General features: G+C 34.9%; 1 protein-coding gene across 5 annotated transcripts in view; it reads left to right on the top strand.

The window, feature by feature from the left end:
• LOC137013297 (rho GTPase-activating protein 26-like) overlaps positions 1-12,280 on the top strand; it is a 121,594-nt gene that overhangs the window by 32,184 nt on the left and 77,130 nt on the right. The gene's annotated exons all lie outside the window — the stretch shown is intronic.

Here is a 12,280-nt window from a genome sequence, read left to right as displayed (position 1 = left end):
ATGCTATACGCTATGTATATGCTATATAATGTAACTCCTTGGACATGTCATGTAAACCACTATTTCATGAGTAGACAGTTTATCTGCAGATCATCTGTCCACAGAGATTAAACAAAGAGGGCAAAAGAATGACACAGGACCAGTATGACCAAAGACAACCCAGAGACAGAGTTACTTGCTCTCTTGCTTTGCTAATTGGAATAATAATTTCCTTATGTATAATTTTGACTTGATGTTTGATCATATGTATATGACTCTGATTACTGCCTTCTGAACAGTCATAATCTCTCCACTACATAGTGTGCTGATTACAGTTTCATTTTAATACCATGAATTATTAATGTTGCACCAGCGGTTTGGTGGACAAAGGGATTATGCAAATGTAGGTTCATAATGTATGTATGGCACGCAGGAAAAAAATGGTGAATCTGACTATTCTGACTTTTGTGTGCAGATAACAAAAGGCTCATTGGAAAAACATGCTACCTACATTTTTGCAAAACTCCAAAAACATACATACAATTTGCTGCAGTTTCTGAAATGAACACTAGGAACAGTAAAACATGAACAACATCTGTTTGTTTTCATCCAAATTAAGATTACAGGGACAGATTCCAGATTATAAAAGACTTAATTCTGCACTGTTCCTTGTACAATACTATGTTACACTTTTATCATAGTGCATGAAAACTAAGAAATTTTTAATACATTTCGCATCACATAAACAGCACCATCTGTATGGCTTTTCTGATGTAGCAAACTTGTACTCACAATGTGGAGTGATCAGGTTCGAGTTCCGTGAAACACGAGTCACAAATAAAGTATGCAATAAAGTATTAACATTTTAGCACCACTCATCAGACATTTCATTTTCAAACTGCCACTTTTAGCGCCACTCAGTGAAAGTGTAGAAAAAAAGTGTCGCAAAATCTGCAAGAATTTAGGCTTTCATTTGTAGAAATGTTGTTACAGGCAGTAACCAGCCTTACATTTTAGTATTTACCTCATTCTCTTCACTGACTGATACTACTTTTGAGATTTCTACATTTCTAGTGTAATTCTACTTCTATGATGTCACAATATTATTAATGGATAATTATGAATTTTAAATAAATATTGCTCGTTCCTTTGTCACGTGTTCACAGTTCACTTGAGTAGATCAGAAAAGGGGACTCGAGACTCGACTCTGACTCGAACTTTGGTAATGGTGACTCGACTTGGACTCGACTCGGACTGTTCTTTGGGGACTCGGACTTGGACTTGGACTCGAACACTGGGACTCGAGACTCGACTCGGACTCGACAGTTGGTGACTCGACTACAACACTGGCACAGCCATTTTTATTTTTTTGCAAGCGACAACAGTGTATATCAGTTCTGAGGCCATTGCAAAAGTTCGAGAAAAGCGTACTAAGTTTTCTGTCGTTGGCTGCACAGACGAGCACAGAACACTATTTAGAGTCAGCTTGGATAGCCTGCAAGTTGACCCTGGCAATCTTGATTGCTAAAAAGGTTTGCGTTGCGTTGATTGCGTTTCTGTCCGAGCGATGTTTGGGGAATATATTAGACCATTCACAGCATTTAATAGCAATCATAAATGTTAGGTGTGAATGGCTCTGTTTAGCAAACAGGCACGCTGTGTACAGTGGGCGTCCATACGGGTTTTTCACAAAAGATTAACATGACGACAAATGCTAGTGGATGAGTTGAATCAACTCCACAGCAACTACATAAATGTATCCACTAAACATTCAGAAACATCTAGTTTCATTCTAAAAGTTGTAACTTCTTCCTGAGTTTCTCCATCAGTGTCGACTCCCAATTGAACAATGTAAGGCTGAACACCGTTACTGACAATCCTCATTTTGGCTGTGTGAGATTCTCCAGCTTTGTTGTTGTTCGGCAACTGAAGCATGAGCTGTTAAAGCTCCGCCCTCTTCTGGAAAGGGGGCCGGGAGCAGCAGCTCATTTGCATTTAAAGGGGCACAAAAATGGCATGTTTTTGCTCACACCCAAAAGGGACAGATTTGACAAGCTATATATGATCTGTATAATAATAATAAGAAATGATCTGTGGGGTATTTTGAGCTGAAACTTCACAGAAACATTCTGGAGACACCAGAGACTTAGATTATAGGGGCATAATAGGTCCCTTTAAAGTTATTCTCATTTAGGAATAACTGCACTTCCAGTTAAACTAACAGAACACCTCGTTTTGAGATGCAAAACCTGAAGAAACAAATATACCACATATAAAATGTACAAATAGTGTTGGTTTGCCTTTAATGAGTTTGTTGCAGTGAATCATGTGCATTTGCTGACATTACAGGGATTAAGTATCCGGTTGTAACTCACTTCCTACCATATTACTCATTTCCTTTTCCTACCATCATCCTCCTCTCCGAAGGACGTGTGCATCAGTGTCGGAAATCCACTTTCATGGCTGATCGGTACTCCATCAAAATCCACTTCCTCTTTGCATGTTACTACAGCAGAGAACACACAAGCGTTCATTTCATTGGTATTTAAATGTTCTGACAATTTCACTTTTTTTGCCTTGAGGGCTGCAAATGGAGGAAATGTATTCCAGCGGCCGTTTCTGGAAGGTTAACAAGTCATTTCATGCTCATTGAGTTGCTAACACTGCTGTAACTGTACTTCAGCTGCAAGCACCAGCAGCGTCAGTCAGCACAGCCGCCACACAAATCCCAGCTGGCTGCAGCTTTCATCCTATCTTGCTGACTAAACTAAATGAGCAGAAAATGTAGTGCTCTGAAATTGACCCAAAAACAACAAGAGTCAGTTCCACAGAAGTCAATTAGAGGATGTGGAGTGAAACTGCAGGCCTTCATTCCTTGTCTCCATCTGTCTCCTTCATGTTTGTTGACTGTGTTGTCAGCAAAGATGTTGATCTTAAAAATGCATAATTGACCTTGTTTCAAAAAGATATGCCATTTTGTGTGCTAAAACAATAAAACATACAAAAGCTAAAACTGTATAATCTTTGTATCAACCCTCTACAATGAGAGTAAATCACTCGTATATGCAACTAAATTTTCATGCTAGGCAACTAAATAATGTCTGTCATTAGCCATTGGCTAATAAAGTGTTAGATTTCACTGGCCAGTTTTTGAGTTAGAAAAGTACCATATTAGTACATTTCATTTCACAATTCACTCATTTCACTTCATCTCAATGGATGTGCAGAGTATTTGACGTGCTGTAAACTCTAGTGTGAAGATGCGCGACTTCCTGTCACTTAGAGAGCGCTTCACAGAGTCTAACATACTACATAGAATTGAGACGCTACATGTAAATGATATTCTCTGTTGTATTTTCCTGTCAAAAAAACTTGAGTTCAATCAGAATTATTCAGAGTTTAAGAACAAGCAGAAGCCACTGCCGGTTTCTCTTGTTGTGGGTGGAACTAATGCGCAAACTGCAATCTCATTGGCTAGCATTCACCTGTTGTCGTCCCTGTTTTGATTTCAGCAAATCAGTTCAAGCGAACGCAGATAACGTGATTGATATTCATTAACCCAGCAGCTCATCAAGCCTTAGTGTGTTTTATACTGTTATTAGTCGTAGAATTAGTAGTATTATCTTATTAGTATTATTGTTAGGGTTTTTTACCAGGGTTACTAGGTTTTCACAACAAAATCCACCCAGTTGCTTCTACTAGCCCAATCGTGTTTCCCCCAGTAAAAAAACTGCGCTCCGGGGGTAAAATTCGCATTCCAGGGGCTAAATATCATGTTATTTAGGGTCGCTTTAACCCGCGGACATGAAAAACAACTTGCGGCAACAGTGTTAAAATAGCCCAATTCTGCTGGAAAACCATGGACTTGACAATACTGACACTGACCAACAATGTCTCAAGCACCACCACCAGTCCTAAGTTCAGTTAAAATGATAAATATGCATTAATTTACATTTTCATTCATAATGGTTACCACATTTTAGTTCTAATTTCTGAAGTTCTATAAAAAAAATGCTTGATTGACTGACATAAATATGTACTTTCTGATCATATCAAATATATCTTAATGGAAAAAGATGTGCCATTTTACAAGGATAAGCTGTTTTGGTGGAATCATTCATATATATTTTGGCGAGTAAACAAAAAAATGGACCCACTTTATATTAAGTGGCCTTAACTACTGTGTACTTACATTTAAATTAATCATTTGATACAACGCACTTATTGTGTACATACATGTTTCTACATTGTACTTATATTTTAAAAACACCTGCATGTAATTACATCTGTAATTAATTTCTGTAATTACATTTATAATTACACTGTTGACCCATCCCTTACACCTTACCCCTAACCTTAAACCTACCCATACCACCAAAGCTTCCCCTAATTTTACCCGTATCCACCTCAATAGCAGCAAAAGTGTTTTGCAATTCAATATGAACCCAATAAGTATATTGTACTTATTTTTTAATGTAAGTACATAGTAGTTAAGGCCACTTAATATAAAGTGGGGCCTAACAAATTTACTAGCCAATGGTGATTCTGTTGCATAGAGGGTTGAATGTGCACACTGAGGAGGCCAGTGTCTCATGAAAACTGTCATTAAGTATTTTTTTCACCTCAAAAGCAAAAGAAAAATCCCCTTAATTCTCAATAGCCCTCTGTAAAAAATGACATATGTTGGTAATTCTTTATTTCAGGGTTCAATTCTCACTTTTAACTAGTTGCCTATTAGCATGCATATTACTAGAATACTGGCTGTTTATTAGTACTTATAAAGCACATATTACTGCCTTATTCTGCATGACCTTATTCTACATCCCTAATTCTACCCAATACCTAAACACATTCTAAAAAAAGCTGGGTTTAAAACAACCCAAGTTGGGTTGAAAATGGACAAACCCAGCGGTTGGGTTAAATGTTTGCCCAATGTGCTGGGCAGTTTTATTTAACTCAACTATTGCTTAAAAATTAGGTAACACTTTATTTTAAGGTCTTTTAACTAGTTGCTAATTAGCATGCATAGTACTAAAATATTGGCTGTTTATTAGTACTTATAAAGCACAAATGAATGCCTTATTCTGCATGAGTTTATTCTACATTCTTCATCCTACCCAATACCTAAACTTAACAACTGCTTTAGTAACTATTAATAAGCAGAAAATTAGGAGTATATTGAGAGAAAATTCATAGTTAATAGTGAATATGTGTTCCCTATACTAAAGTGTTACCAAAAATGACTATATGATAAATATACTACTAATAAACTATTTCTGGGTTTGTCCATTTTCAACCCAACTTGGGTAGTTTATAACCCAGCATTTTTTAGAGTGCATAAATGCTACAAAAATGGCTTTACTAACTATTAATAAGCAGTAATTAAGAGTTTATTGAGGACAGTGGATATTTGTTCCCCATACTTTTTTTTTTTTTTTTTTTTTTTTTTAGATTTGAAATATAAATGTATTATACACCCTGCCTTAACAGTGTGATCTATCGCAATGACATCATTATAAGTATGACTTAATGTTTATTTCTCCATGGTTTATGTGAATTCCCATTCGTATGTGCAACATGTTTTGGTCAACCCTGTTATGTCCCATATGTCAGAAAGTGTTTGTTTTGTTTTGAATGAATGAACTTGAATGCATATCTTCATCTTCTTCTAATTATATCTTAATTGATTTGCACCTAACAGTGTTCCAAGTAAAAAGTCTCACTGGACATTATAATGTATCTGTCCAACAGTGATGTGGTTGTGTTTTGCTGAGTAGACTTTGGCTTCTGACTAGCTCTTACTGTGTGGCCCTGTACAGCTTCCTGCTGGTAAAGTGCTGTGGTAATGGAAGCTCTGCCGTTTGGACCATCTGGAGAGATATGTCTTCCAGGTCTTCACTGGCATCCATCGCAAAGGCTTTTATCAGCTGTACTGCTCTAGATGTGACCTTTTACCTCTATAAGGAGTATCAGAAAGAATGCAGAAAAATAGGTGAAAAAAAAAAAAAAATTACCCACAAAATTAAATTGTATATTATTATATGAAAAGAATTCACTCAAAAATGAAAATTCAGTCATCGTTTACTTGAGAAGGCTGAGAAGTTAAAAATTGTCAAAAAAAGAAGAAAAAAAGCACCTAAAAAATAACAATAATTAAAAAAAAATAATTCCGCCATCTGTATTTATACCATAGTGTTACAACATATAGACAGACCTCCTTCAGACAGTTTGTGATTTTTTAGGTTTGTGATGCATAACACTCATAGATTATGTTTAACAGTTCTAATGGGTTGTACAAAGTGACTGCTAAGTGTCTTTCGTAATCATCTTTAGAAACAAATTACAATCCTTCACTTGGCTGAGGCTGAGTTATGTGCTCCTGGACCTCAACCAATGGCTCTGCTCATGACATCTTTCTGTTAGCATTCCAAAACACTTCCAGGCTATGATGCAGACTGTTGCTTTGCAGAAATTTTGGGTAGCATGGGAAATACTGTATGTTGGGAAGAAACTGCAGTTCACTAAGCTACAAGATACTCATAATTTAATGTATTTAAACCATAAGCTAGTAAGCTTCCCTTTTTATAAAGCAGCTAGCTGCACTACTAGCAAACACCTAACCACACTGAAGCTAGACTATCGGCAGAAGGTCTGGACTCCATCGCAGCTTTGATTGACCAAGGGCCGCCCAAGAGGAGGTCTGACTGACATGTAAAGCAGCCAATCGCAGTTGGTTTTGTTCTGCATCATGTTTAGGAGCATGAAAATGAAACGTCGTTGTCCCTACGATAACAGACCAGTGCTAAGTTTACTGCAACAATGGTGCCTCGAACTTTGCATACTTTTGAACATCCAGTGTTCAGTTGACACACAAGTCTCCAAGAAATCCTGTAGAACTCAATCAATCAGATGACAACTTCAAAACTCCCGAAGTGTTTCCCATTGTGTGTGCCATATGCATCAGATGTTCAGCCAATGGTTTGTCTGAGGCTGAGACTACACTGAAGCGAGTTAATGGTGGGAAAAAACAAAGAAACCAAACAATTCACTAAAATGGATCACACCTCCATATACTACAGGAGAGAGATTCTTGGGAAGCTAAGTTTTGTCAGCTATATGCGATGTAGCATTTTTCCAGACACTAGTACTTGTTTGACAAAGTTCTTACTGGGAAAAAAAAAAAAAAAAAAAAAAAAAAAAAAAATATATATATATATATATATATATATATATATATATATATATATATATATATATATATATATATATAAACAGCCAAGCTTCTGTCATGTTGCTTAAAGGGGATAGTCCACCCCAAAATTAAAATTATCCTATGATTTACTCACCCTCAAGCCATCCTAGGTATACACAATCAGAGTTATATATAAAAAATATCATGGCTCTTCTAAGCTTTATAATGGTAGTGAAGCCCACAAATTGAATATATTATATATATATATATATATATATATATATATATATATATATATATATATATATATATATATATATATATATATATATATATACAGTACAGTCCAAAAGTTTGGAACCACTAAGATTTTTAATGTTTTTAAAAGAAGTTTCGTCTGCTCACCAAGGCTACATTTATTTAATTAAAAATACAGTAAAAAAACAGTAATATTGTGAAATATTATTACAATTTAAAATAACTGTGTACTATTTAAATATATTTGACAAAGTAATTTATTCCTGTGATCAAAGCTGAATTTTCAGCATCGTTACTCCAGTCTTCAGTGTCACATGATCCTTCAGAAATCATTCTAATATGCTGATTTGCTGCTCAATAAACATTTATGATTATTATCAATGTTGAAAACAGTTATGTACTTTTTTTTTCAGGATTCCTTGATGAATAGAAAGTTCAAAAGAACAGCATTTATCTAAAATACAAAGCTTCTGTAGCATTATACACTATACCGTTCAAAAGTTTGGGGTCAGTAAGAATTTTTATTTTAATTTTTTTTTTAAAGAAATTAAAGAAATGAATACTTTTATTCAGCAAGGATGAATTAAATCAATCAAAAGTGGCAGTAAAGACATTTATAATGTTACAAAAGATTAGATTTCAGATAAACACGGTTCTTTTGAACTTTCTATTCATCAAATAATCCTGAAAAAAATATTGTACACATTAAATGTTTCTTGAGCAGCAGATCAGCATATTAGAATGATTTCTGAAGGATCAGGTGACACTGAAGACTGGAGTAATGATGCTGAAAATTCAGCTTTGCATCACAGGAATAAATTACTTTGTGAAATATATTCAAATAGAAAACAGTTATTTTAAATTGTAATAATATTTCACAATATTACTGTTTTTTACTGTATTTTTAATTAAATAAATGTAGCCTTGGTGAGCAGATGAAACTTCTTTTAAAAACATTAAAAATCTTAGTGGTTCCAAACTTTTGGACTGTATATTATATTATATTATATTATATTATATTATATTATATTATATTATATTATATTATATTATATTATATTATATTATATTATATTATATTATATTATATTATATTATATTATATTATATTATATTATATTATATTATATTATATATGAAACTATAATCACTGGCTTCCGGTAACAGCCGTACACATTGAGTTACAGTGGAAGAGTGACCTCTGACCCGACCATGACGTAGGATGTAGGAGTATCGTAAGCTTGTGGTTCAAACAAATAAGGCTGTACAAACTCAAGTTCCTCTTCTCTTGTATTGAAATCCTCTGATATTTCTGTTTAAAAAGTCTTATTTTAGACTTCTAATTCGTGACCGGTGTTTTGTTTTGCTCTATCCTCTGTTCTTCTGTGTTCAGCAATATGTCATGCATCGGGTCAGAGATCACTCTTCTGCCGGGTCAGAGGTCACTCTTCACTCTTCCCGCCCCCTCCTACACTATAAACAGACACTGAAGCTGTGGCTAAAATCAGTCATTTATTCACACTATTTCTGATTTCTACATGGTGAATGGCACATAGTGCACTATATAGAGAATAGGGAACAGTTCAGACAGTGTAAATATGCTTTTGTACCGTCGCAGCGGGAGCACAGTCTGAAAAGAAAAAAAAAGGGCGAGGCTGTTCGATATATCGCCCTGTCTTCCTGTTTCAGTTGAAGTTACGTCAACACATTGAATAATGCTGCACGTTCCAAGACATTTCAGTGGGCCTTTAAAAATATTGATCCTTTTGTATTGTCACTGGTTTTAGTTAGACACCGTGAGCTCGTCGGTCTTTGCACGATTTATTCAATAGCAAACGTGCCGATACCGAAATTGTATCTCATTTGAGCCATTGAGCCAAAAAAATGTACATGTTCAGGAACATCCGAAAAAGTTGATGAATGATGATGAAGTATTTGGGAGGGCCGATCCTCCCTCACATGAATGGGAGCTCCCTGCAGACAGCAGCTGGTATCCGTTCCACACTAGCAGTGTTCCGTCTCATCCCAGAGCAGGAAACTTTCGAAACAAGGCCATTACATACTTCAAGTGTTTCCATTTTCTCACTTCACTGTCAAAGTTTTAGGGGTGGCAACCCATTCAAATTCATGTTATTGTTCCTTGTGTGTACAGTATACAGGAATCACTCCATTTTTATTTTTATTTTTTTTTTTAATTACAAAGAATGCAATTCAGGAAATATTTTTTTTTTTGTTTGGAGTAATCTATTAATAATATTTAGGGAAATAAAAATAGCAGTTTTGTTAAAGGGATAGTTCACCCAAAAATGAACATTCTGTCATCATTCACTCACCCTCAAGCTGTTCAAAACCTGTATGAGTTTCTTTCTTCTGTTGAGCACAAAAGGAGATATTTAAAGAATGATGTTAACCAGACAGTTGACGGACCCTATTGACTTCCATAGTAGTCAGTGGGATCCATCAATATTCCATATTCCTCAAAACATCTTCTTCTGTGTTGAACAGAAGAAAGAAACTCATACAGGTTTGGAACAACTTGAAGGTGAGTAAATGATGACAGAATTTTCATTTTTGGGTGAACTATCCCATTAAAATATTCAAAAAACTTTTATGTGGTGTGACCAAAAAAGCCATGTGGTGCACCAAACATGGAGGGAAAAAAACAGAAAAAGGTTTCATTGAGAGGACTAAGAAGTCTCATAATATCAGAAAATGAAACTGAAAATGGCATGCTTGGTTTAGATTAAAAAATGCCCCTAAAACGTAGAATTTACTGTGCAAGCAAGCAGCATGTTAACTAAAGTTTTCGGGTGCACTCAGACATCACATAATGGAGCGTCAGCAGCATTCCACTGGAAAAAAAATGCTGCATCTTTTTATTTGATTTCCTGTCTTGTTGGTTTGTATTTGTGAGTGTTTGAGCACACATACACAACTGTATGTGTACATTCCTTCCGGGCGCTTGGACGGCACCATTGTGTCGCTGGGCAGAAGGCAGGAAGCAGGGCACACTGGACTGGAGGAGAAAAATTGTGGGGAATTCTGTGTTCTTAGAGGACATGTGGCGGTCAAAGCTTGTGGATGTCAATTCAAGCTGATTATTTTTAGTGTTGGTTGTTAGTTAACAATCCATTCTTAGATTCCAGACTCCTAAAATAACTGTGTCCGTAGACACCAAGTGCAAAGTACTTATTCACTTTACCAAAATATCAGCAGTCGATCCCAATACTAGTAAAATTAAATGATTATTGATGCCAAAGCAAAAACTACTATGCTTTTGAACATACCCATGAGATGGCCTTTTGTATTTTCTCTGTCATAACTGCACTGGTAATTGGTGTGAATTTTGTTAGTGGAGATGGATGCAGATTTAACAATTTCACAGTTTTGTTCATGCATTTTAAAACTTCTTGTAACCTTGGTAAGCCAAAGCAAGCCATTGCCAAACAGAGTGGTATTTCTTTCCGTGAAGAACTGGGTCAGTTTGTTTCACAAGAAGCAAAATGCATGTCCTAATGAATTTGTATGCTGGCAAACTTTCCACTGAGTTGATTATCACTTGTCTCATTTGAATTCAAAAGAGATTACACACACATTTTGGGCAAATTTAAGTTTGCCCAAAATGTGCTTTTGATTTTGATACTTTGATAATCACATACAGAATGTTTTTCTTTTGAAAAGCGCTGCCATGCCAAATCCCATAGCGGAGCTCTAGGAATTTGATTTATTTATTATTTTTATTGGCTTGGAACCACAAGCAAATAGTACATATTAAAAAAAAATTAGTACTAACCTCAGAACTATGGAAGCCCGTTTCCACCAATAAAAAAAAAAAAAAAAATTAATTAAAAAAAACGGTAATTGCGACTTTTTTTCTCACAATTCTGACTTTATAACTCGCATTTGTGAGAAAAAACAGTCAGAATTCTGAGATATAATCTCACAATTGTGATATAGTCACAATTCTGAATTTTTGTCTTGCAATTCTGACTTTTTTCTCACAATTGCAAGTTATAAAATCACAATTCTGATATAAACAATTGCGAGAAAAAGTTTCACGATTGTGAGTTTTTATCTCACAATTCTGACTTTTTTTTCTCAATTCTGTCTTTATATAAACTTTATTATATTACTTTATATGTAACTTTATAAATTTATATAAACTTGCAATTGTGTGATAGTCACAATTCTAAATTTTTTTCTGACAATTCTGATCTCGTAATTACGAGTTTATATCTCAGAATTGTGACTTTATAACTGGCAATTGCGAGATAAAAAGTCAGAATTCTGTGATAAAAAGTCACAATTACTGTTTTTATTTTTTTTATTTAGTGGTAAAAAGGCTTCCATACAGAACAGATTATCAAAAATGTACATTTTTACAAACATTTCAGCATATTTTCTAGCATATTGTGTAGCGTATGATACACAAAATTCTTTTCTCTAAAACATTAACTGCCTTTCATAGTGTTAATACGATCAAAATTTTTATTTGCATCTATTCTTGTTCAGTTTAATACATTTGTCTGTCATCTTAATGATTAGTGGAACATCTATCGATTATAGATGTGGTCTGCAATTTCTAAAACAGATAACCAAACATAGTAAATTATTGTTAAAGCATATGGAATTTATCTCAAGTGATATCTAAAAAGTGCTACTGAGGTTAACATCTAGCTCGGCTTATTTGCGTGCAAGTTTTTCATTTGTTTGATATTTTGAAGAAGAATTTTTCCATAGTTATGACAGTCTAAAACCAAGGGGCCTGTCTTCGATTTATAAGCCGATCTGACCAGCCAAATTCTCATTCCATGACAAACACTATTTATTTTTAGGGTCTTTTGGGCTCAT

This window comes from Chanodichthys erythropterus, chromosome 22 (genome assembly GCF_024489055.1).
Source record: "Chanodichthys erythropterus isolate Z2021 chromosome 22, ASM2448905v1, whole genome shotgun sequence".
NCBI classification, from domain to species: domain Eukaryota; kingdom Metazoa; phylum Chordata; class Actinopteri; order Cypriniformes; family Xenocyprididae; genus Chanodichthys; species Chanodichthys erythropterus.
Note: the sequence above shows the minus strand (reverse complement) of the source record. Positions and strands in the feature narration are given on the sequence as shown.